This window comes from Thamnophis elegans, chromosome 4, assembly GCF_009769535.1.
Source record: "Thamnophis elegans isolate rThaEle1 chromosome 4, rThaEle1.pri, whole genome shotgun sequence".
Classification (NCBI taxonomy): domain Eukaryota; kingdom Metazoa; phylum Chordata; class Lepidosauria; order Squamata; family Colubridae; genus Thamnophis; species Thamnophis elegans.
In genome coordinates, this window is record NC_045544.1 from 120793789 (window position 1) to 120814846 (window position 21058).

At 40.6% G+C, this 21058-nt stretch overlaps 1 protein-coding gene across 4 annotated transcripts in view; it reads right to left on the reverse strand.

Annotated features, from left to right (window-relative positions):
- The window catches only part of RFFL (ring finger and FYVE like domain containing E3 ubiquitin protein ligase), a 47178-nt gene extending 26341 nt beyond the window's left edge, over positions 1-20837 (reverse strand). Inside the window, exons 1-2 of one of the 4 annotated variants that reach the window (XM_032216508.1) lie at positions 20719-20835; positions 14876-14964 (exon numbers count right to left, since the gene is read on the reverse strand). The gene's annotated coding sequence lies outside the window, so the exon portion shown is untranslated. Of the gene's footprint in view, positions 1-14875; positions 14965-20718 lie in introns of all 4 variants that reach the window. The other 3 variants (XM_032216509.1, XM_032216507.1, XM_032216506.1) reach the window with 3 other exon arrangements.
- Between the last annotated feature and the right edge of the window lie 221 nt (positions 20838-21058).

Consider the following 21058-nt stretch of genomic DNA (forward strand, 5'->3'; position numbering starts at 1 on the left):
TGGTGCAGTGGTTAGAGTGCAGTACTGCAGGCTACTTCAGCTGACTAATAGCTGCAGTTCAAATCTCACCAGGCTCAAGGCTGACCCAGCCTTCCATCCTTTCGAGGTGAGTAAAATGAGGACCCAGATGGTTGGGGGCAATAGGCTGACTCTGTAAACCGCTTAGAGAGGTCTGTCTCTAAACATTGCATGGTTATGCAATCATAGAGCAGCTTCACATTGCACATTATTAATCTATAATGCGGTTTGTTTGATACTGGCTTAGCATGTTATGATAATTCTGTCTATAAATTTAAGATGTAATGTATGCAGTCAATTGTGTTAACTTGATGAATGTTTAAGCAAATTGAATTGTGAGCCGCCCTGAGTCCCCTTCGGGGAAAAGGGCGGCATATAAATGAAATAAATCCAATCCAAACCATAGTTTAACAAAAATCAGCTCAGTTTCCAACTACCTCAATGCAGTGACTAGGCTCAATATAATGCAAACACGTTTACCTTAGCTATACAATTTGGATAAGTGATCTGGTTCACTCATATGAAGCATGCCATGAACTATGGTTTGGACAAAAATAAATGGCCACTGGCTAGCCAGTGCAGCCACCCTGGATTGTTAATTCTGGCACCTGAAAATGTACCAAGGTGTCATTCTCAAATTGCAGATCCCCTTCCATTTGCTTCAACCGTGTTTAAGGTGATAAAAGTGAAGGAATGGGCCCTGTCACAACTGAAGAACAATGCAGATGGTAAAGGGAAGTGTGTAGTACATAGAAGAAAAAAACATCAAAAAGAAAGTGGAAGATCTGAAGAGTGTCACCATGCGGTTTCTGCTAGAACCTGGATGGTACTGACAGAATCAATAACATAGCAGCAGCGTTCTGTGCAGTCCCAGCAAACAAAGAGCATCTACTGAAGAATTTGATGGCACTGTCTTTGTGGTTACTGAAGGGGGCAGGGACTCTGCACAGCTGCTGCTGCCAAAGAAGAATAGCTTAGAGATCAATGGAAGAGCACTGAACAACAGCATCATTCTCACAAAGATAAAAAAAAGATAGTTGAGCTGACAGATTATTTTATTCTGCTGAGTGTGACAGTACTTGGGCTGTGTTAGTTGATGATGAATTTAATTGTTGTTTTTCTTTACAGTGTAAACTGCCTCAAGTCCTTCTGGGAAGTTGACAGTTTGTGAATTATATACCATACATAAATTAACACATTTTATTTGTTAACAAATAGCAAGCATGCATGTGAACTGAACGGATGGGAGTCACCGACCACATTAAGCAAAAATAAAGATTAAGATTGGGTCCTGTTTCTAATAGCATTCTTCTTCCTAATGACAGTTAAAGCAAAGCACATACACACCCACAAAAAGCCACAGCTATGGGCAAGCCATTTCCTCTATACCACAAAAAAAATTTTGCCTGAAGCATTTATATTATGTATTGTGTGTCCAGGGACATATAACAACATTAAATACAAAGTTGTTGTATCAGGATTCAAAACTCCATGGGCCTTCTGGACAAAGCATTAAAAATGAATGAAACTCCTTTGCAGTTCCTTTCTTTTTAATACCATCCTATTGAAATAGATCTGATCTGAAGTTAGATAATGAAACCATCTTATTGAAGATAAGATGACCTGGATCTGATCAGCTCTGGGTAGAAAACTATACTGCATCACAACATACATTGTTCTTGTTTCATTATGGAGAAATGTAGGATATAGAGGGGTTAAATCGGGGTGTCAAGCTCAATTTTATTGAGGGTCGCATCAGGGTTGAGTTTGACCTTGGGGGGGCATGGACAGCTCAATGTCACTTGTGTCGGGGGTACCTGTTGTGGCCTGAGCACTCTGCTGGTGAAAATGGGCTCCCGAGCTCCGTTTTCACCTGCGACAGTCTCCTGTAACCCTCTGCCAGCAAAAATGGAGCTCGGGAGGGCCACATTTTCTTTGGCAGAGGCACCGCAGGCCGGTCCTTCACTATTTCCAGATCTAAGCACCTTGTTGGCTAGATGCGGCCTGTGGACCTTGAGTTTGATATCCCTGGACTACATTGTCTATACCCAAGGCACTCAGGTTCAGGTCAGGATGAACAGAGACAATATTCATTGCATTTGTTGATGATCTGTGGTTGAGTTAGAATGGGAGAAGTGTCTCCTTGACCTAACAATTTTCAGTACCATTAACCACACTATCCAATTGGATGTGTTTCAGGAGTGAGGAGTAGTTTTATTGTTTTGCAGTGGTTCTCCTCCTCTCTCTATTGGCAGTTTCAGTCAGTGTTGACGGGTGAGATACAGCCATCAGTTTGGGATCGGGTATCATCAATATGCTAATTCTTAACTCCTGTTAATCAAGCGACATTGTCCTGCTTATGCAGGACTGAATGGGGAGAGAAACACTCAGGCTCAAGCCCGACAAGACTCAGATGCTTGATTCCCATGGTTCTGGGGACAAATATTCCATCTTTAGTCTTTAATGGGGTTGCACTTCTCCGTGCAAGACTAATGTACGATCAAGGGTCCTATTGGATACACAGATCCTGCTTGACGATAAGACAGCTGTGGCCAAGAAGGCCTCTGCACAGGTTCATCTGGTGTGCCAGTTATATCTATTTCTGGACTAGGAGGCTGTCAGACCAGCCAGTAGAGCAAACTAAGAAACCAATACCATATAGGACTACTTTTATTGTAATGGCTACAGTCATAATATCTTGTAAGTAAGCATCTTGTAAGATGTTTCCCATCATTTTATCCATATAAATTTGTCTAAAAATAAAACTGTCAGGCACAGGATAGTGCACATATTGGTTAAAAAAGGGCTAATTCAGCCATTCCTTATTTAATGACTATGTTGGTTAGTGACCATTCACAAATATAACAGCAATATATGGTAGTAATTGTGTGTGTATTTGTGAATAGTCACTAACCAACATAGTGATTAAATAAGGAATGGCTGAATTAGCCTTTTCATTTTTAACTGTGAAGTGCCCAGAGCCATTATGGAATTGAGTAACCTCAAAATTAACTAAATAAAATAGAATAAAACATCCCCTCTTCCACTCAGAAGAAATTAAGAGCTCATATGTGGCAAGGCAGCAAATGAGGTCCAAGCATCTCACTGTTTTGGCAAAGTGCTCCGACTAACATAAACATGACCTTCCAAGACCCTTCTGCTTTCACGCTCTTTTATTTTAAAGCCCTTTTAAGGGACTTAATCGAAGGAGCTTTCTGGTGGACAGAATTGAATAAGCTCTAGCAAGCCTATCAAACTTTATGCCCCAACCAGAGCCTTTATAGGCATGCTGTTTGACTGGAACATGAGTTACACCAACATATTTTTTAAACACTTACAAGCAACTCTGCATTAGCAACAGTGGAATAAGAACTGTTCCATGTAAATCCAAGTCAACATAAGTTTTAATACTTCCCGTCAATGCATTAAGCAATCTCCTTCTCTATGGCTGCTTCAAAACATTGCAGCTAGAAGGGCCTGCTGGTATTTATCACAGCAGTTTCTCCATGTACCTAGAAGAATGCATTTCCATAAAAGAAGCAGGACTACTAATATCAAAGAAAAAAATATGTCTCTCTGGCAAGCACAGTCACGAAGTTAATCTCCTGAATGTCCTCTAAGGAAAAATCATTAAATACAGCACTAGAAACGTCTTCCCAAACCTCCTGAAATTTACAGGAAACAATGCTAATTTAAACAGACCAAATCCAACTCATTAGTTGCAGTTACAAATCTTTGTACAAATCTTTTGCTTTCTTTACCAAAGCTAGCATACATAAATGCCTGCAGTAATTTCTCCTATTTTTCTCAGTTAAGAAATCTTCAGAGTATGTAGGAAAGTACAAAATGGCACCATGAATCAGGAGGTTAACAGCCTGCAAAGGAAAGATGGAGGGAAAAAGGGATATTAATTTTCCTAGTTTCTTCCAAAATTGCAAAAGCTAGATTTATTAACCAACTTTGAGGCCTCTGTGCCTAAGGAAACTATTAAATCCTTAACCTTAAATCCCAGTTAACAAAATGCAATGTACAGGTAATTTTCATTAAATTGGGTCCGAAATTTTGTCTCCATTCCATTGTTAAGCAATGCAGTCATAAATCACAACCTCACATGACAACATTGCTTAGTGACAGCAATCCTAGCAATCCTCAGTGATGTTAAACAAGGATTGTGGATCATTAAGCGAGGACTTCACATGACCACAACTTGATACTTCCTGCCAGCTTTCAACAAGCCAAGTCAATGGGGAAGCCAGCAGGAAATTGCAAGTCCCAGTCAAGGCAAGCTTTTCCTTAGGAGATTCACAAGCAGGCCAGCAGATGAGTGAGTGCTACAGAATGCAGGCTGGGCAGCAGGTAGGTGCTACAACATGAGTGCAGGGGGGTGGAGAAGTGAGTGCCACAGAGTACAGGTGAATGCAAAGGTGAGTGCTGCAGCCCGGTTCAAACAGGCTGAGAGGGTGCTGCTACAGATTACAAGATTCTTGGGATCTTATATGCCATAGCAGTGCTCTCTTGAGAGAAAAGGCAATGAGAGGGGGAGCAACTTGTGAAAAGAAGGACCAGGGAAGACATGATAGCAGTGTTCCAATATTTGAGGAGCTGCCACAGAGAGGAGGGGGTCAAGCTATTTTCCAAAGCACACAAAGGCCAGACAACGAACAAACTGACCGAGGAGAGATTCAACCTAGAAATAAGGGCGGACTTTTCTGACAGTGAGAACAATCAACCAATGGAACAGAAGTTGCCTTCGGAAGTTGTGGAAGCTTCATCACTGGAGGCCTTCAAGAAGAGATTGGACTGCTATTTGTCAGAAATGGTGTAGGGTCTCCTGCTTGAGCGGGGAGTTGGACTAGATGACCTACAGGGTCCCTTCCAACTCTATTAATCTGTTAAACTGTTCATGATTGTGGAACACGGCAACCATTGGAAGTGCAAGCAGATTGCCAAGCACCCAAATCACAATTACACAACCACAGAGCTACTGAGACAAGCCTCAACTTTTCAGGGCTCATCATCAGTACCATTTGTTCAGCGCCATTGTTAACTTCAAATCATTGTGATAAGTGGTCATTAACTGAGGGCTGCCAGTATTATGTAAAGTCTAAACAACACTATAGTCTAAAGTGATGACCAGCTTCACACATTATGCTAAGATAATAGCTGGGTTACCACAGCTTTGTGGGGATGCCTCACTGGCTCTACCATCTCATCACTCCTATTTAGCATCCAGATGAAGCCGCTGGGTGAGGTCAGCATGAGGTGTGATATCAACACTATGCAGATAATACCCATTTGTACATCTCTCCACCCTGGGTTGACCAAGCAATGCTGTGGAAGTCACTTCCGAATTGTGCTGCGAGGATCTAGAGGGGGTGGGGAAACAGGCTTCAGTTCAATCCTAGATCCCCGGGCTCCAAAGATATTCCATCTTTAACTCTTCTCAGGGGTGTACTTCCCCAGACAAAATTGGTGTTTGGTTTGGGGGGGAGGGGTCTTCTATTCAAAACAGCAGGTGGCAGCCATGGCAAGAAGGATTCTTGGACAAATTCTTTTTCTCCACCAACTGTGCCTATTCCTGAACCAAGAGGCATTGCACATGATGACTCATGCCTTGCTCATCTCCTGTTTGGAGTACTGTATAATGCACTCCATATCAGGCTGCCCTTGGAGAGCATTCAGTAGCTGCAGCTGGTTCAGACTGCAGCAACATGAGCTGCATTGGGTGTTTCTTATTACACTCATATAAAGTGCTCCTTCACAAACTGCACTGGCTCCCGTGAGGCTTCCAGGTGTGCCTCAAGGTGCTGGTTCTTACCTATTAAATCCTAGTTGGCACAGGGCCAGGCTATTTGCAGGACTGCCTCTCTCCTATTGTCTCTGCTTGCCTTGCACCCTTGGGTCTCTTCTATCAAACAGTGTCATCTTGCTAGACTCCAGAGCTGTGCCTTCTCACTGGCAACACTTGCCCTAAAGAACAGCATCCAGTAAGAAATCCAGATGACCCCGATATTGTTAGCCTTTTGCAAAACGCTGATTGCCTAGATCAGTGATGGCTAACCTTTTCCAGACTGGCCCAAAGCATGCATGCCTGAACCCCAAAAATGCAATGCACCCCCAGCAGTGCCCCGCAGACCACACATGCGTGCATGCTCCACGCACACGCTCCACGCCATGCACATGCACAGCAGAGACCCGACAACCAGCTGGCCGGTGGGAGGCACGTGCACATGCACGGTGGAGCAGAACTAGGGCAATGGCAGAGAGGGCGCTGTGTGCCACCTCTGCCACATGTGCCATAGGTTCGCCATCACGGGCCTAGATCTCCAAGAGAGCAGGTTAGCTCCACTGCGGTTGATGTGCTTTCTTTCTGTGACTGAGGTTTACTGTTTTAATCTGAGGAACTTTGGGTTTTAAATTCTAGTTTTTATTTTAGGATCTACAGTCTATGCCAACCAGAATCACTTTTGTGAGATGGGCAGTCATATAAATTATTTAAATAAATAAACACTCTGAACAACAAACTAACTATTCCCTGTTTAGCCCGTCTAAGTACACTGTTTAAGTCAGTGTTTTTCAACCACTGTGCCGCGGCACACTAGTGTGCCGTGACATAGTGTAAAGTGTGCCGTGGGAGAATTACTTTATATATAGTCAATATAGGCACAGAGTTAAAAAATTTTAACATTTTTTAATGGTGGTGTGCCTCGTGATTTTTTTCATGAAAAAAGTGTGCCTTTGCACAAAAAAGGTTGAAAAACACTGGAGTCATTCGTGCCATACTTTAAAACATGGTTGTCCAACCTTTGGCTTCCCTGGGCTTCATTGAGTGAAGTGGAATTCTCTTGGGTCACATATAAAATACATAATATAGTTAATGAATATGAATAACAAATTTAATTTATTTTTTCATATTTTATTATCTTGTGGGATAGTAATCACTAGCTCTCCAGGACCACAAGCGGGCCGCAAGTTGGATGCTGGGTCTGGACTAAAGTCTGGACTGATGAATCCATTCCTGCATCTCCTTCTACCTTCCAGCAGATGTAGACCAGCAACCAAGAATAGGATGAGTCCGGCACACCTACTGTCACCCATAAATCCTTCTAAAATCTGACACTAATGACCTTGTAAAGATAGCTTCCTGTTGCTGATAAGACCCGGAACTAAAATTCTCTTTATACATAACAGTTTATCTACCCTATGCCATCTGGCCTAAGACACAGTACAGATAATGTTGATAAAAACAAGGTTTAACTGCCTGAGATAGTAGTCTCAGCATAACCAGCTATGTTGCAAGAGAGTCTGAGCCTAGATCTGTATGTGGTAACAAATGACCAGACTTTGTTTGGAATGTTTGGAATGTTTATTATAATTTATAGGCCGCCCTTTTCCCTGAGGGGACTCAGGGCGGCTTACAAAACATTGTTAATACTACAAACCCCTTTTCTCTTGCTCAACCTATAAACCAAATTCATAGATTAAAAGCATTCTCCTCTGGCAACTTTCTTCTACAAATCCTGAACTCTGGTTAAACAGCAAAATGTCTGAAATATCAGCTGCCACTGGAGAATATAAATGGAATAAAGCTTTAAGATGCACCAGCAAAAAAACTTTGTGAGGGACACCTATGGCTATGTCACCACCATGATTGTGCATTGAAGTCAACACAAAGGTTGACATCATGGATCTTTGCCAGAAGTTTCTGTTGACAGCAAGCACCCATCATTGCGTAGCAAGGGTTGCATCCAACCTGAGAGCTACACAAGCTGCACTACAATAGCATTCACATAGAATCCTAAATCAATTTGCTTCAGGGTTCACTGATAATAGTAAGTTATGATTTGGTGCCCATATAACAATCAGTTATAAATGATGGTTTAAAAAATAAAAATTTGGTTCACAGTTTGTGCTAAGCCGAAACCCAAGTATACTACATTAAGGCTTCATGTGATATTTGAAAACAGCTACTGTATTTTGGGCAGACAGGAATGCTTGGTTCATTTGAAACACCTACCTCTAAATATAGTGGGTAACATGGCAAGACAGGATGTTCTTTCAAGCACTACTAGTGAGTTCTAGGCAGCCTCAAGCCACTACTACATAGAGGTCACAGAACTCAAACGTTTTACCCAGACTGCTCTTATGAAGCAGATTAATCAACAGCTGAAAGCAGATAAAATATAAAGCACATTTCTCTCTATCTAACATGGATGCACATGCTAGTACTTTGCAAATGCTTCAAAAACAACATTAGCAAGACACAGGTTTCCCAACAGCAAGATCCTAGTTGGAAAACATACACACAATTCAAAAGTTGGCGCAAACTACGTCTAATCAGATTCTGATTACTATAGTGCAGGACTCCCCAATCCCCAGGTTACAGAAGCATACACACATGCAGTTCCATTTTTGCATGCTTGCAGCTCACACGGAACCATCTCCTCTACCCCCTGTGCTGATCCGCCAAGCTGGAAAGGTTGGGGACCGCTGCTATGGTGATCATCTGAACACCTGCTCTAGTGTTTACAACAACTCCTTTAAGAATATGCCGTGACCTGAATTTACTCAGAAACTCTTAATGCCCTGCCTATACACAGACACTGGCATTTTCTAACACTAACTACCTATATATCATTATTTCTATATTGTTCTTCTCCCAAGCAGCCCAAAATGGTTTACAAGATGTTAGAAATTTTAAATAAATCCAACAAATTCCATAAATGTTTTAGGGAGGTGAGAAAAGCAATCTATAAGCAATGTAAAAGATTGCCTCATCCTGGAGGTGTAACCCACAAATGTTGCATTAACTACTAACTAATGATCATACCTTATTCCTACCATACAGAAATATGTTTTCAAAATATAAATGCACTTTGTTATTGAGAAATGCTAATGAGCAATGTCAAGTATCCAGCATGATATCCCTAAATTCTCAAAAACCAAAACTAATACTTGTAGTATTAAAAAATGGCCTTATAAATCAATCTCTCCAGGATCACGGGGCAAAAGACACTTGTCTAAACTTTGATCCTCCACAGCCAGTTAGTGAAAATATCACACAGAGCTAAAATGTTAAAAAAAAATCAAATGTGGTTTTCTTAGAATGATACAAAAATACCAATGTCTTAACATATGCCTTTCTTAGGATGTTCTGTTGATTTCCCCAAACTAGGTGAACTAATTGCAGAACACAAGAAAAGAATGTATGGCTAATGAGCAGCATGTTGATGCTGATTGCTTTAACTGACTGCATCAATTCTTCTTACAAGAAGATGCAGCTAGCAAACCATGGAATCCAGGGATGGGCTTCAAAAATTTCAGCAACGGGTTCTCTACCCAGGTGCTGGATGGGCGTGGCCTAGTCAGCCTCCTGCATCATGGTGGGGTGGGTGGGTGGCATTTTCACCTTCCCCAGCTCTGGAGACTTTCCTTGAGCCTCTAGGAGGGCGACAACTGCTTCCCCCAGGCTCGAGGCCCTCCGGAGGCTGGAAACAGGCCCGTTTCTGTCCTTCTGGAACTTCTGGGATGCCCATTTTTCCCCCTCCCCGAGCCTCCATGAAGGCCCTGTACTTACCTGGCATCCAAAACAAGCTGCGTGGAGACTCCTGGGAGGGGCAGGGGGGAGGCAAGGGTGGGGCCAGCCAGGGGTGGGATTGGAAGGTTCTCCGAAACAGCCATAACCTTAGCTACGGGTCTCCCGAACCCAGGCAAACCCATAGCAGCCTGGATGGAAGCTCCATCTATGATTTGCTTAGTGTTTTGTGAGAATCAAAAATTCTGACTTCTTCTCAAAAGATGCCGGATTTCCTAGTTCATAAATTATCTATTGAGCAATCTATGACTTCTCAGCTGTGCCTATCTGCAAGAAAAGCAGGCAGATATAACCACTGCTGCATAGCATACTGTTTATTCATTGTTAAGATTATTACGTTTGCTTTGCCACACAAACTTTTCCAGTGTAAGGCAACTTAGCTAAACCTGTTCTTTGAGGTTTCAATCATATTCCACATTTAACAGAAATATGACTGAATTAACTAGTGCATCTTTGACAACTTTAAGATGGGTAAACTTCAGTCAATTCCCCAGTCAGCATTGACAATCAAGTCCTCCACTCTAGGAATGTGAACACTCGACATAATACACTCCATGTATACTCATATCCTCCTGAGCTTTTTTGTTCCTCATAGAGCTGAGGCTCCAAAGGATATGAGTGTACATGGACTACATTATGCAAGATCATAAATTATGTTATCATAAAAGAGGGAAACTGCAGCAAGAATTGATGAATTATTACAATGCCTCAATATGGAAGGGAAATTTATTTCCACCACTTCAATTAGACCAATTCTAATGACACTTGTCAAAAGCCAATTGGTAAATAAGCAGAGAATACTAGGCTAACTGGTCCTGCATTTAAAGCAAATAATACCGGGTTAGCTGGAACAACGGCTTCATTAGAACTTGTGGCTCTCTGATGTTGCTTACTCCCAGCAGCCTCAAAACAAATAATGAAAACTGTGCAGTTATCGCTGGTAATCTTATAAACTGCTGCAGGATAGGAAAGACAATTCTCTTCCAAAAAACTGATAGGCTTAAACAAGATGCAATAACTATATTTGCTGTCTAAATAGTTTGAAAGCAGGAGCTGTCTTAGAATCCAATAGCAATTCAGATTGGTATCTACTTTCTTACTCGTTAAGACTGGACCATCCTATGATTTCCCCGCTTGAATTATCCACAAAACACTTTATCAGGTTGGCAGAACAAACTTTGTAATCTTCACTGCCACAACATTACACACCTTTTCCAAGCGTAAAGGTGGTAATATTCTCACCTCATAGCCAAGCCAAAGATATCAATCAAGACACTAATTGGAAGCTAAGAAATGCTGATGAAACTGTAAGATAAGCAGCTTTTTCCTTACTTACATTATCCAATGTCTTGGCTGTTAAAATTCTTACATTAAGACAATGTGATTTCACTTCAAAAGAAACCTCAGATTATTTTGAATAATCACCCACTGTATTTTTCAGAGTATAAGACACACCAAGGTTTTGAAGAGGAAAATTTTTAAAAAAAGTTTTTGCACTCTGCAAAACTCCCCAAAACAGCCTACCCCCCCCCAAAAGGCATGAATAGCTTTTAGAGGGATTGCAGAATGTCCCTGGGGGGGTGAGGCCCTCCAAAAATGAGCAAAGACCAGCTAGTTTTTCACAAAAACAGGCCCATTTTTGTCAAAAAAAATTACATGCATAGCCTTTAGGAGGCTTAGAGAGTACTCCTGGGAGCTGGGGAAGCAAAATTGAGCAAAAAATGAGCCATTTTTCACTCATTTCTACCTTCCCCAGCCCACAGCAGCTCTCTGAAAGCCTCCTACAGGCTCTGCAGGGCCATTTTAGTAACGGGGCGGGGTTTCGGGAAACAAAAAAAAGCTGTATTCAGTGTATAAGATGCACCCAAATTTTCAACCTCTTTTTTGAGGGAAAAAGGTCTGTCTTATACTCCAAAAATACGGTATATACGTACAGCACCTCTTTCTCTGATCAATTGGTAATATCAATTATATATAACTAGGAGTGTTTTTTCCGTTTTCCCCCCTCAAAGTCATAACAGCTGTGCTCTCTAATAGGTAATCAGGAGAATCATTTAAGGCCCTTTATAACTTTTTAAACTCTCAATTGGAACACAATTCTACCCTTCAGCTCACTAGAAAGTAAATTATATTAAATTCAATGTGAATTCAGTAGTATAAAACTTTATTATGGTCAAAGACCAGCAATACACTTTACTTTTTACAATGTATTAAAAAGTACTGACATTAAAATATATTTTTAAAGTATTGACATTAAAAGTGGATAACAATATGCATGTTCTCAAATTGTTCAGGTCACTCCCTGGTTTACATGGGTGAAAAGCTGATAAATATGGAATAAATACAATGGTCCAGAAATTGTTAGAGATGTGTCCAAATAATTGATACAAGATGACAACTGTAATTCTTGTGGACATTGCAGCAACACAAAATTTTGCCACTGCATATGTGGTAGCCGGGTTCATATCCTGGAGGAGAAAGCCTACATAAAAATTGTCTGCCCTCCCTGGCAATCTCTCTAATAAGGGGAGAATATATGCAGACCTATAAACTCTGTATAGCTCACAGTGTAATAGAACATGTGAGATATCTTCAACTTGTCATTTACCACATATACAGGCCCGTTCTGCTATTGGTGTTCTCTTATACCTGCCCTGGAGGAGTGCTGAAGGAAGAATGTTAAATCTGGCTCTGAAGAAAGCTATTCTTTGTTTTGGGAAGATCAAGTCATTTAGATATCTTGCCAATTCCCACACACACCCCGTTTGATTCTGTCCCTACTGTGGAGAGGCAACCTATTTAATTCTTGAAACTCCATGTCCTTCATTCTATTGATTACTACTTGCTTTGCTTGGTCAAAGCCTAGGGACATTAAGAATACCTGTGAGAGCCCATAAGAGCCCAGCTTGTGATCAATTGCTTGTTTCCAGGGGGAAGAGAAGTTGTCAATCAACATTAGTGGGGACAGTCCCTCTGGAAAGAAATGCATTTTAAGCCAATGAATGATCATTATCTTCCAGGCTCTTATCTGAATTTGAGGCATGCCTGTCTCAATTCTTAACTGGGCATTTGGAGTTCCTTTGGGTGCAACTAAGATGGCTTGCAAAAATTTGGTTTGTATGATTTCTAGCAAGTGTTTCTTTGCAAGGATACCTGTTTCTGCCCCATATAGAATTTGCGCCAATGTTTTGGCCTTGAAATGTTTTAAGGCAGCAGGTGTGAATTCAAGAAAACCTGCCTTAAACTAAGATTTATTCTGTATTCTCCTTTAACTTGTCAAGCAAAAATCAGAGCTTAAAATTATTTAGGGCTCCAAAACATCTCTGGTTAACTATTTATCTAACAGAAACCCTTAAGGACTTTATATGATAAATTTCATGAGCTAAGTTATTTCTCCTCTAAGTTATACTTCATGTGAGTGCCACCAAGAAATTAAAACATATAATTTAAAGGACCAGATGTTAAAATTATACAGATCTTTAATTTGGGACGGTACACAACTTTGTCCAACTTCACTTACAATCTCCAATAGTTTACTTATTTAAATGCTGCATGTGCAGCAGATGTACCATTCCTCTCCCATTGCATTATGCAATATCAACATTCCCATTGTTAGGGGTGTCCTATCTACTTATGTTCAAGTTGCCTTGAGGTAATAGCTGTCCAGAGCCCTGGGCTTGTTTAATAGCTGCATCAGAGAATGAAAGACAAAGAACTGAATGTGCTGGTCTGTACCTGTTACTCATACATTCTCAAGTACACCAAATATTTCAGCACTCTGTAAACTTCCAATGTCTTCTTCTAAAGAAAACCTAGTCTAGTAACTACTGCACTGGAGTGCTTCAGCATCCTCAAGGAAAGTGAGGTATGTGACACACTATCAGTAACAAAATTCAGGAGCCCACAATGATGGTTAAGTAGTGAAAACACATTTATACTCAAGGAGAAAGACTGTAGGTGCTCTAGTGAACCAAAGGATTTCCATAAGTACAATTGGGAAACACAAATGTACATGTGTGTCTTTTTGTGGGGAATGGGAAAAGGCAGAAAGAAAGACAAAAATATATAGAAAGTATTCAGCCGGAGGTGGGCATCACATAATGTAACAACCAGTTCGGTTAAAACCGAAAATGTGAGCACGCGCATAGCATCAAACACACAGCGATTATAAAGAACAGGATAGCACCGGGGCAAGAGGGCTGGGCAGGCCGAGCCACTGGTTGGAACTACCAGTTCACCCGAACCGGTCCAAACTGGCAGGAGCTCACCTCTGTATTCAGCTATATAAATTATACCTATATAACTTTTATAAACAGGAATAACTAAAGAAGCAGATGCATCTTTTCAACAATCAGGAAAGTTTTAGTAGTATACAGATGGAAATAATGAAGGGCTTAAGTGGGATCATAAAGTATTCTTTAAATATTTAAGGTAGCAAAAAATAACTTCCTGTAAAATGAGTATGGAACATGTTGGCCTAAACAATATTGTAATTTGGGTAAAGAAAAACAGAACATCAGAAGAGGGGGTTAATATATGACCTGGAGTCACCTAAATAATGAAATAATTATTTAGCATTCTGACCATATGTATTCCATACTGTAAGATTTTGTTACCATATATTCCTTAACATTTTGACCAAAATATCACAAACAAAAGTGGAAGAAATTTTCTAGTAGTAAAAATAATATATTAAAAATAACTTTAAGGTGGGAATAATCTGTGCACTAGATGCTGTTAAGCCTACTTTAGTATTTTTTAAATTCAGCTATCCTGCTCTTGCACATACATACATCCAATTCCCTTTCACTACTAGTTACACAGATGGTATTGCCCATAATTCACTGAGCAACAATGTCATTGTTGGTTTGGGCTTAATGTATTTTGTGAACTTACTTCAATGTTCCACAACATAGACACTTTCCAGATATATGGATTGCCTCATCGAAATTTCAGCAAAGGCTAGGCTGGCTGGGATATGAAGTTTATATACATGGAGGACCTTCAGGCTAGAAAGGCTGACATAGCAACTATTGCTTGAAAATCATGGTTTATGGCTTGGTTTGCTAGGAAAATCCAGCTACTTGTTAATTTGATTTAGTTAAGCAAACTAGGGCTGCCAATTCTTTTCAAACTTCCACATAGCTTTAACAAAGAGAGGGAATTTAAAACCTAAGCTATTTTTTAAGCATAGGCATCTAAAACTGCTTAACTCATTCATCGTTGCACTCAATATAAGGGAGGACAGGAAAACTATACTACCACTCGGATACTGTTGAACTACAGCTCCAGATATCCATAATCACTGGCCTTTGGGGGCTGGTTGGATGAGAACTGGAACTCAACAAAATCTGGAAGGTAAAAAATAAAAACAAAGTTTTCACACCTTAACAGATAACAAATTTCTTACTGCATAACCAAAAGGTCAACTATGGACAGATGCTGTAGTGTATGACTGTAGACAAGGACAGGAATGAAAATTGGAGGGGGGGGAGTGGTATTTGTATTCTAATACAAAAAATACAGATGGTAATTTTAAAAATAAATGTTAAAACAAAAATTGGGGGCCCTACGGATACTGCATTTCCCCCCAAAAGAAGACCTAACTGGGAAATAAGCCCTAGCATGATTTTTCAGGATGCTTGTAAATCCTACCCCAAAAATAAGCCCCAGTTAAGATCGTCCACCAAACAGATGCATTTAGTACATCCATTGCAGTAACAAAAAATTAAGACCACCTGAAAATAAGCCCTGATGCATCCTTTGAAGCAAAAATTAATATAAGACCCAATCTTACTTTGGAAAAATATGGTATATACTATCATGTGTGCCTTGAAATTTGTATTATAGCTGTGTGGCAAACCTGTGGCATAAATTTTCATGCATCATAGATTATGATTCATGAAATCTCCTACAAAAATAATTGTGCTAGTCATGCAAGAGCAATAAGCTATTTGTTGTTTGTGCTGTGAGTCTAACAAGCCAAGTTCTTTAGGGAATCACAGTTTTCACATTCTTGTAATACAACTTTCCCCAACTGAGTATCCTATAAATGTGATGTACTACAACTACCATTATCCATAGAGAGCCTTGACTATTTTAAGAAAATTGTTGCAGTCCCAATGAGACAGAAAATTGGGATAAACTTGTCTAATACCTTGATTACTCTAAAATACCATAAATCAAAAGACAAGTAATGTTTTCGAGATACAAATTTTATTAAAAGGTATGTTTTCATTCAATAAAATGAGCTACAGTTATGAAAATTTAATCATTTTAATAAAATTTGTTAGTTTGAAAAAGTGCTACCACAAATTAACATATCTCTCCCCCCATGTCTGATTGTGTCACTTTAAAAGTGGATAATTTCCATAAGTTTGAGAATCCAGCTACCTAAATCAGACCTTTAAAAATGCTGCATTTAAAAAAAATTCTCATACATGGTAAACAGTGAAGATCTTTGATGCTTCAGTGCTCTGTTTTGCACCAAGTCTACTACGTTGTATGACATCACAATATTCTAGAGCCTTGAGAAACAGCCTACATTTAACATATAACCATCTCTGTAGATTGTTCCTTCTGGGCAATTACATTACTGATTATCACAAGTCACCATGTAATACTGGCTACATTTTTATCAAGATCTCATTACACCCAAGAAGAATGTATAAGTCAAGTTGAATCATGGAATGTGTACATTTCCTGTTACCCGTGCAACATCTTCCAACAAAATCATCCCAAAGCCAGTTGAGATTATCTCAAAGATCAATTTGGATCTCAACTGGAGCTAATATAATATTGTTTTCTAAACTGTTTACTTGGGTAAACATAGCCGAGGTGGCGCAGTGGTTAGGGTGCAGTTCTGCAGGCCACTTCAGCTGACTGTGATCTGCAGTTCAGCAGTTCAAATCTCATCGGCTCAAGGTGGACTCAGCCTTCCATCCTCCCGAGGTGGGTGAAATGAGGACCCAGACTGTGGGGGCAAGTTGCTGACTCAATTAGCTAAAAAAATTGTAAACTGCTTAGAGAGGGCTGAAGCCCTATGAAGCGGTATATAAGTCTAATAAATAAATAAATAAATAAAACACCAAAACATCTGTCCACTCTAGAGGAATTCTAATCACTAGGACCAGATCGATTACACCCAAGGTTCTGAAGGAACTGGCAGATGTGACCTCAGAATCACTGAATTATATCTGATCCTGAAGCACCAGAGAACTACCAGAGGACTGGAAAAAGGATGATGTAGTTCCCATCTTCAAAAAAGGGAAAAAATAGATTGAGGAAACTATAGACCAGAGATGGGTTGCTACCGGTTTGGGCGAACCAGTACTGGAAATTGAGACAGGATCGCCAAACCGGTAGGGATGGCAGGCTGGCCATGCTCCCAAACTGGTTCCCAGGTCACCACTGCCTGCTTGGTTTTTAATCATTTTTTTCATGTTCTGCGCATGCACAGAACAATTTACACTCAACAACATGGGCTTGTCAAAAACAAATCATGCCATACAAATCTTTTGACAAAGTGACAAAATTAACCGACAAGTGAAATGCTGTGAATATAATTTACTTGAACTTTAGTAAGGCATTTGCTAAAGTAGATCACAACCTACTACTCGCTAACATAGAAAAATGTGAGTTAGACAGCATCACCACCAGATGGATTTGTAACTGGCTGACCAACCACACTCAACGTGTAGTCCTCAATGGAACTGCATTTACATGGAAGGAAATATGCAGTGGGATACCCCAAGGCTCTGTCTTAGACCCAGTACTCTTCAATATCTTCATTAATGATTTAAAAGGGGAACTCATCAAATTTGCAGGCAATACAAAGCTGGCAAGAATAGCCAGCACTCCAGAAGATAGGATCAAGATACAGAAGAATCTTGACAGATTGAAACACCGGGTTCTATTTAACAAAATGAAATTCAATAGTGAGAAAAATATGGTTCTACATTTAAGCAAGAAAAACAAATGCAGTGTTACAGAATAAGTGGTACTTGGCTAAATAGTAGTAACTCTGAGAGGGAACTTGGAGTCCTAGTGGACAATCAGCTAAATATGAGCCAGCAGTGTGCTGCAGCTGCCAAAAAAAAGCCAATGCAATCTTAGAGGGATGGAATCAAGCATTAAGAGAAGGATAGAATCAAGATCACGTGAAGTGCTGATACCACTTTATAATGCCTTGGTAAGGCCACACTTGGAATACTGCATCCAGTTTTGGTCCCCACAATATAAAAAAGATGTGAAGACTTTAGAAAGAGTGCAGAGAAGAGTAACAAAGTTGATTAGGGGATTGGAGGCTAAAACACATGAAGAAGGTTGCAGGAAATAGGTATGTCTAGTCTGATGAAAAGGACTAGGGGAGACATGATAGCAGTGTTTCAATATATCAGGTGCTACCACAAAGAAGAGGGAGTCAAACTATTCTCCAAAGCACCAAAGGGCAGGACAAGAAGCAATGGGTGGAAACTAATCAAGGAGAGAAGCAACTTTCAACTAAGGAGAAATTTCCTGATAGTTAGAACAATTAATCAGTGGAACAACTTGCCTCCAGAAGTTGTGAATGCCCCAACACTGGAAGTTTTAAAGAAGATGTTGGATAACCATTTGTCTGAAGTATTGTAGGGTTTGCTGCTTGAGCAGGGGCTGGACTAAAAGACCTCCAAGGTCCTTTCATCGTTGTTATTCTTTTATATTTCTAAGCAATAGCAGAGTTGGGGAGAATGCTGAAATTTAAGCAATTTCCTCTTGTTCTTTATTTATGTCAGATAGAAAATAGGGAAGAAAAGGCTTGTGTTACTTCACAAGCCTGAGAGCAACCTACATATCAAATTACACCATGTGCTATTAAATACATACTGTATCTGTTTGAAATGTATAGTATTCAACTACAAGAAAAACTCCCAACGTACTATTTTCCATGCATTTTGGATATGAATGTCCACCATCCACCAATTGGTCAAAGTGCCTACAGATGACAGATGTGATCCAACATCTAATGACAATGGATTTGGGGCAATTTGGAGAATGCAGTTTTAAGTATTAACCTATACATTATAATTAAAGTAGAGCAATCACACAACAATAGTAATTAACTAATAACCTCAGGTTCAAACAACTACTTTGAGGCCCTAAAGAGCAAGAAAGAGCAAGAAAGAGCAAGCCATTTGATCTGGGTTTCAGGGTTTGGGGTTGGGTTGGTTTTTTTTTTTGAGGAATGAGAATTTTAAGTGGCAAAATATAGAAGCATTGCAAAAATGATGGTCCTTCAATTCATTCACAAGGAAACTCTTTGGGTCATTTAATTTCACTGGGAGGTAATTCATGGAGCAAAATTTGCTGCTTAAAATCCAAAGTCCCCCAAACCTTTGGCCAGTGAAAACAAAGGAAAGTGAAGCTACATAAATTAGAAAAAAAAACATTTATTTTGTTAGATTTATATCCCACATTTCATCCAAAAGCTCTAGGTGGTCTTACACCAAGCCCTCTCTTCGTTTTATCTCCACAATCCTGTGGGGTAGGTTGGGCTGCAGGATTATGATTAGCTCAGAGTCACCCTGGAAACGTATTGGGTAAACACTGGAAGTCTTTAAGAAGATGTTGGATAGCCATTTGTCTGAAATGGTATAGGGTTTCCTGCCTAGGCAGCAGGTTGGACTAGAAGACCTCCAAGGTCCCTTCCAACTCTGCTATTGTATTGTATTGATTACACAATACGTTTCCATGGCTAAGGATGGACTCTGAACCTCAGTTTCCCTGGTCCCTATCCACAATGATTTGTTTCATCTATGTATATTTGGATGGGGGGGTGTTAATTACAGGTTTACATTGGAAATAAGATGCATATTATGTTAAAAACATCATGGAAAATATTAATTTTGAAAACAATGAGAGGAATGGTATGATACAACTCTTTGTAGGGACGATTCCAAGCCCAGTGGCAGTAATGCTGGAAAAGGCAAATCTCCTGAGAAGGGAAACCTTTGAACTGCAGAAGAAATGAACAAGATAAGATGGGCCTTAGAGCCATGAAGATTTTGAAATCAAGAAGGAGCTTACGCTGGATGCAGGAGCAGATAAGCAAGCAGTTGAGGGGTTGAAGAAAACTATCAAATAACTTTATTTTTTACTATTAATCCTAACATCAAATATGACACAATTTTACCTACAACCCAACTAATCATCAACCCAGAAAATACTTTGAAAAAGGTACTTTTTCATTGTACTAGGAAGCATCACGCAAATGAACAGGATGCAAAAAAAGGTCTCAATTCTGATTACCAGCACAGTAAACAGAAGCTAGCCACGCACGGGATCTTAGGGACCTTCCTGTCGGTTACCAAAGATGACATCAGCTGGAAGGCAGTGCATACCAACCCTCCCCAGCCTAGTGTTCTCCAGCTGCCACAAGTTCTCCCCCTACCCCTCCCAGCTTGGCTGTTAAATAGACCCAGCCCATCTGGAGAACAATGTAGGGCTGGAAGTATCAATAAATATACTTGCAGCCCTGTTTGCACACAAAAGCATCACGTTTTTCAACACTTTAGCTTTCACTGAAATAATAATCTTTATCACCACGTAGCCCTGTCGTGCCTTTTGCTTGCTGGGCTTCCCGCCCCTCCCCCCCCCCGCCTTTGCTATTGACCCCCTCTCAGAGTCAAGAAGTGTGTTTTGTTTTCTAAGGAGAAAAGAAACATTTCCAAAACTTCCTCAGCCTGATAGAGAGGTCTTCCTGGGGAGTTTAAAAGTTACAACTCTCATCCGCCTGCAACGGCATGGCTGCAACAGCTGGACTCTTAACTCAACACACCTGGAGAGCAACAGATTGGAGAAAATTAGCTGGGGCTGCGCGAAAGGCAAGCCAAACCTCAAGGAAGTGTCATACCATCCTCCCTTCGAAATATGTTTACTCTGAAAATATATTATCTCCACTTCAACAGGACTTTAATACTATCTATCGCATTCAGCTTCCCACACCTTCCTCCACACTCCATTCCTTAGATACCCAACCACTAAAATAAAAAGCGCAGCCTCCTTCTAAAAGCAGCAACCAAAACCGAGATTTTTTTTTTCTTCTCGTTTCTCTACCGTTTCCTCACCGGCTTTCTCACTCTCTCTCTCTCTCTCCCTCTTACATTTCACCACCGAGAACGCTCCACTCCCGACCTCCGCGACACGGCGGCGCCTCCTCCTCCTCCCGCGAAGGCCAGGCTCCAACTGCCTCGGCTAGAATGGATTGAGTGGGCGGGGCCAGAGGAAGGAACCACCCCTCGCGCCCGCCCGGCCGACGGCCGCCCAAGCCTTGAGCTGCTGTCTCGCTGCTTTGGCAACCAGGAGGCGGGGCCACGTGGGGGTGGAGCTAAAGAGCGAAGCTGCGTTGGGATTTGTCGCTTTTTGATCTACGGTTGAGGTTTCGCAAAGGAAGGGGAGCGAAGTTTG